Here is a 6,000-nt window from a genome sequence, read left to right as displayed (position 1 = left end):
TAAAATTTGATGCTATTTCCGACATTTTTTGCTTTCATTCAATAAAATTTAAAAAAAATGTAAAAATTATGGCGTTTGACTTTGTCAGAGTTTTATATCACCCAGGTAACTTTTTTAATCTCACAACCACATTAGTACCAAAAAAATCAAATTTTTTGATCTCACCAAAAATTCAAAAATTAGTCCGGCTAATTAATTCTCCACCTCACGCCGCTAATTTTTAATTCTGCCTTAACAATTGCTTTAGTAATATCACCCCAGTGGCAAAATTAACATATTTTGTGTTTATCGACTCGCCTGCCAGATTCAATAATGTAAATTAAGAAGTAATTGTTGACACAGGGTTAGGTAATAACAATAATTGGTCTCTGACTGCTGCCAACACCAGCCAACCACCCAGGGATTAATATTATCCTTTTGTATTGTGTGCTGTGGCTTAGTTTGTTTTACAGAATATTAATGACAAAAATTGTTCCTTGCTGTGTGCGAAGTAATCGGAGTATTGAATATCATCATAGAGACACTGCTGAGAGAACATGTAATTAAAAATTAAATATCATGCGATTCATGTATTGACTGACGTCGGTTGGTTGGTTGTAGGTGACAAGAGGAATTTTTGGATATAAGGGTGGTTAAGAAAATAGGCATTTTTAGAAAAATAGGTTTGAATTTGTGTTCATACTACTATGTATTGGAAAATATGTTGTGGGACATTTAATACCCTTCTTCAGATTTTATGTTTAATGATCATTTTTTATATCCTCAGTAAAAATTGTCTTTTACTGGTCTCTAAAAAAACTTATATAAATAGAACTTCTGATATGGGGCTGTAATAACAAAATCATCACAATGTTTCTGATGGCTCCCCCAGTAAAGTTCAATATTTTCAACTAAATGTATTACTCATATATGGCGAACTGATTGCCCAGTGTTGTCCAAGCATTGAATATTATATGGCGGACAATATTCTGAGAGTACCTCTGAAAAGGAGGACAACATTTTTAAATGTCTATATCTGTCTACATATACTGTCTGACAATCAGAGCCCAAAGGAAACGGCTGAAGCTAGAATCTCAACCCTTTTGCACGAAGATCAGTCTTAGCGCGTAGGCTTGTATTAACGCTGGGTTTTTGGAAATTCGTACTAAAAGCGTACGAAAATAACTAAAATGTACAAAAAATTTAATACTTGGTGTTGGACAAACGGAATGAGTTAGTGATTGAGTACAGGATAGATGTACCAAAGGGTTTTCAAATTCGAATTTAAAGGTTAGGAAAAGTTCTAAAATGGTACTAAATTTCAAAAATGGTACAAGTTGTTATTATGTGAACAGATATAGTTACAAACTCCAAATTTAGTATGAGAAAATAAGGGAAAATACGTTTTAGATATGAAGGTGGTTTTCGAAATGTGTACCGAACTGTACTAAATGGTACTGCATTTAGAACAGTTAGGTTGAGGATGAAATGTCGAAACTGGAGTTTAAAAATATTGAATCGAATGTTAGTGGTTGTGATAAAGAGGTGGCTTTGGAAATTTGTACTACAAGTGTACAAAATGTACTAAATAGCACTATATGAAGTACAATTTAGTATTGGTTGAACAGATAGTGCTTGAAATGGGAAATTTTGATCACTGTACTAAATTTTGTACTTGAGTAAGAAATTGAGTTGAAAATCTAAAATTTGGTGTTAGGATAACTTTTTGCGCGGTTTGGTTGATCTCTGGCTGGGAATTTGGCAATACTTACTAAACAGTACGAAAAGTACTAAATATTATTAACTTTGGCATTTGGGGAAGGAAGATAGCTAGAAATTTGGAGTGAGAGTCTTTGATGTTGTGTAGGATAGGAAAACAAAATGGTTTTTCGAAATTTTTACAAACCTGTACCAAAAGTATTAAAAATTTACCATTTGCTGATAATTAGATTTGTGAAAAAGAGGTAGTTTTAGAAATGTGTACTACAAGTACACGAACAGTACTAAATAGTTATATATTTGGTACTAGCTGAACAGATAGTGTTTGAAACCTGAAAATTGGTATTTGGGTCCTTGTTCATGTGTCTGGACATATGGAGGTGGTTGTAGATTGGTGTACTATATTTGTACAAATAGTACAGTAAGGTACTATGTTTGGTATTGGTACTGGTATGGTACTACATTTGTAACAGTTAGGTTTACGGTGAACGGTTGGAGCTGAAATTTCGGAGTTTTGGTATTAGGATCTCTGTTTTTGGTAGGTTTGAGAAATAAGTTGGGTTTCGAAAAATTTGCGAAAATAACTAAATTAAACTGAATTCGGTACAATTTGGTATTGAGTGAACTGATAGTGTTAGCAGTTTGAAATTTTATATTAGCGTCGCTGGTGATGTGTAAACTGGACATTTAGATGTGGTTTTTGAAGTGTGTATTATAATTATACAAAGAGTGTCAAATTGTACTAAATTAAATAAAAGGGATAGAGATAAAATTCTAAAATTTGATATTTACATAACTGTTGGTATCTGAGGTTTAGGTTTGGAGGAGGTTTTGAAAATGCGTATTATATTTGTACGAAAAGTACTAAATTTTGTTTTGAGTGTAGAGATAGGGCTGAAATCCTCAAATTTGATATTGAAGTCTCAGTTGGTATCTGGAATTGAGATATGAAGATACTTTGGAAATGTGTACTTTAATTGTACGAAAAGTAATAAATAATACTTAATTTATTATTAGATGAAGAGATAGAGCCAAAATCCTAAAATTTGAAATGGATGTCACAGTTAGAGTCTGTGGTTGAGAAATGGAGCTAGTTTTGAATATGCGTACTTTAATTGTACTAAAAGGTACTAAATTTCGTAATAGTGGAAAATAAAGAGCTGAAATCCTGAAATTTGGTATTAAGGTTATTGTTGGTATCTGAGGTTGAGATTTGGACGTGGGTTTGGAAATACCTACTATAGTAGTAAGAAAATTACTAATTTGAACTAAATTTGGTACTGGGTTAAGGGATACAGCTAAAACCATAAAATGTAATATTGCGACAACAGTTGGCTTTGTAAGTTTTTTTTTTTTTTTTTTTTTTTTTTTGAGTGAATGTATAAGCTGGAATCCCGAAATTTGATACAAAGTTCAGTGCCGCTTCCTTGTGTTGAGATCTAGTGGTGGTGTCTTGGGTGTAGATATGTAGATTGATTTAGATATGCGTACGAAATGTTACTAAATTTGGTATTGGGTTAAGGGATAGCGCTTTAATCCCGAAGTTTGATATTTAAATGTGGTTGATTTCTAGGGTTTTAGAAATGGAGACGCTGAAATAGAAATAAAAAATGGATGTGGGTCCATTCTGCAATGGTTTTACTAATATCCTCCTCAAAAAACTTCAAACTAAATGATTTTAAATTCTTTTGGTCATTTTATTCTTTAAGAAAAAGGGAAAACTTGAAGACATTAAAAGCCTAAAAATTTTGATTGTAAAATATTATAAAACAGAATAAATTGTGCGTTTTGAGTACTAAAAATATCAAAAAATGGACTGATGGAACGGATCTAATATTTTAAAATTTTTTCCCTGACGAAGTAGCGGGAACTTGCTACTAAATAATAAAATATCCACAATTTAAAAAAGAAATGTTATTAGAAACTCAAAGTCAAGAGGTGTTTTATTATAAAAACAACTCCTATAGGATATTTTCAAACTATTTTTAGAAAAAGACAATTTCACACAAATTACTTGAACTAGACCATTATAACTTGTATTTCCGAAATCGCTTACTCACCCTAATATTGCTGAGCATCCTTCGATATGCTCTGGAAGAACCCTATTGTGAAGTGTTGTCACCACATATGGTTATCGATTTTGCGTACGACGACACTCTGGCGTCATATTTGTGTGCTAACGAATTATATGTTAATAGTATTTATTTAGGATTTTCAAGTGATAATTGAAAATTTTGCTAATGATTAAAAATTCAACAACTCTGTTGAGTTTCGGTGCGGCGGCAAGTGACGGCTCGCCCAGTGATGCCTAACCGATTGAGTGGTGGTGGTGATTAATGAATTTGTTTGTCATTATGCGTTAATTTTGTTAATAATACAAAATTTTTGTCTATTTCATAAAATTCTGGAGAGTGTGAGAAGTGCAAATACGTGTAGGTAGGCTCTCCAGCAGGCTCTCAAGCATGATGATGTAAATTGATTGGTATTATGTAACTATTGCAATAACAGCTTAATTAAATATTTGTTGAGTAGTAGTAGTCGTTCATATTATTAGCTCATGAATAGAAATTCAAGTCCTGAATCTTGATAAGTGGCACAAACATGATTAAATAATTAATGACACTTACATGGAAGCTAATTAAAATTAGCACAATCAGAATTGGAACAAACATACTTCTAAACATATTTTGTGTGGAAGTTTAATATCCAAAAGTGGTTCCATTTCACTAGTCTAATAAATATTAAATACCAGCTATTGGTTTCCTGCCTTGTCCAATAGGCAATATGTGCGGATTTTCCGAATTTTTTCAAAGAGAGAATGTACATGGATATATTTTGATGGGCCAACAAATATGGATTTTTAGAACCATTTTTGGAGGACGGGCGATCCAATATACGAGGATTATTTAGGACTATTTTTGGGAGGGCAAACAAAACAATACGTGGATATTTAAAAAATATTTTTGAAGGACCAATGAACCAAAATATATGGACTATCTTAGTATATTTTTGAAAGACCAACAGATCAAAAGTAGTTTATTATATCCTCAGCCATATAGCTTGAGAGGATATATAACATTTGATACGGCCAAAACGTTTCTCATCGAAATAACGGTTTTAGACCCTAGGTCTCTTTGGACCAAATCCTTTTTAGGACATTTGTAGTTGATCTAGCGATGTACGTTTGTGTATCTGCTGGCTGGTGCACACGATAACTCTAGAAAGTAGTATCCGATTTGGTCTAAGCTTGGTACATCGTAATATTATTATTAAACTTAGATAAAGTTTGGAGATTTGCAATATCGGTGCACTCTTTCTGGTACCTCCCCCACAAAAGGTGGACATTTTTAAAAGAGAAAGGATAATCCGCTTTTTCATCAACTTTGCAAATCCTAATATTTACCTCAGTGCTAGGTCAGGTGCCACAACGGACAATATCGGCCAGTGTCAACATTTTGAATAATTATAACGTTTATCAATTGTGATATTGTAAGAGTCCGATTGTCTTCAAATTACACACATCACAATATTTGTTAAAACCCAAGATCTTATGTGAATATGAGATATATTGGTCTACTCCATCGGGTACCTCCCCCACAACGGATCAACATTTTGAATATCCAAAGCGATTATAAAATCCGAAATAAGCACCCGGTTCTCTTCATATTCCACACATGTCATTATTTCTACTAACGCAAGATTTGCTAAGTAGATGAGATATATCGGACTACTCCTTCGGGTACCTCCCCCCACAAAGGATCAAAATGTTGGATATCCATGAAGATCATAAAACGCGAAATTAACATCCGATTCCATTCAGACTTGGCACAACTCAGTATTTCTATCAACACAAGATCTGTTATAAAGATGGTAGAGATCGAACAAGTCCTTCTGGTACCTGCCCCACATTTTTTTCTTATTATATTTTCACTTATTTTGAATTATCGAACAGACGTATCTTGTTTGGTGCATCAAATAAATGAAAACGGGCGAATATACATATATACGAGATATATATCCAAATCTGAACCGATTTTTAATATAATTTGAAAATTTTATTTTTTTTATCAAATTCCGTTACTCATTCGAAATTTCATTGAAATCGGAGGTAAAATATATCGGAGTTACATCCAAATCTAAATTGATTTCAATATAATTATTTATTATAATCTATTTTTGTACAAAATTTCGTTAGACATTTCAAATTTGAAGAATGTTTGAAGGCTTTTCCCATTTCGATGCTATATCTCCAGTTGCAAGTCAAATTTCAACAAGTTAAAAAGGCAGTAAGTTCGGCCGGGC

Source organism: Musca domestica, unplaced genomic scaffold, assembly GCF_030504385.1.
Source record: "Musca domestica strain aabys unplaced genomic scaffold, Musca_domestica.polishedcontigs.V.1.1 2, whole genome shotgun sequence".
Classification (NCBI taxonomy): domain Eukaryota; kingdom Metazoa; phylum Arthropoda; class Insecta; order Diptera; family Muscidae; genus Musca; species Musca domestica.
Note: the sequence above shows the minus strand (reverse complement) of the source record.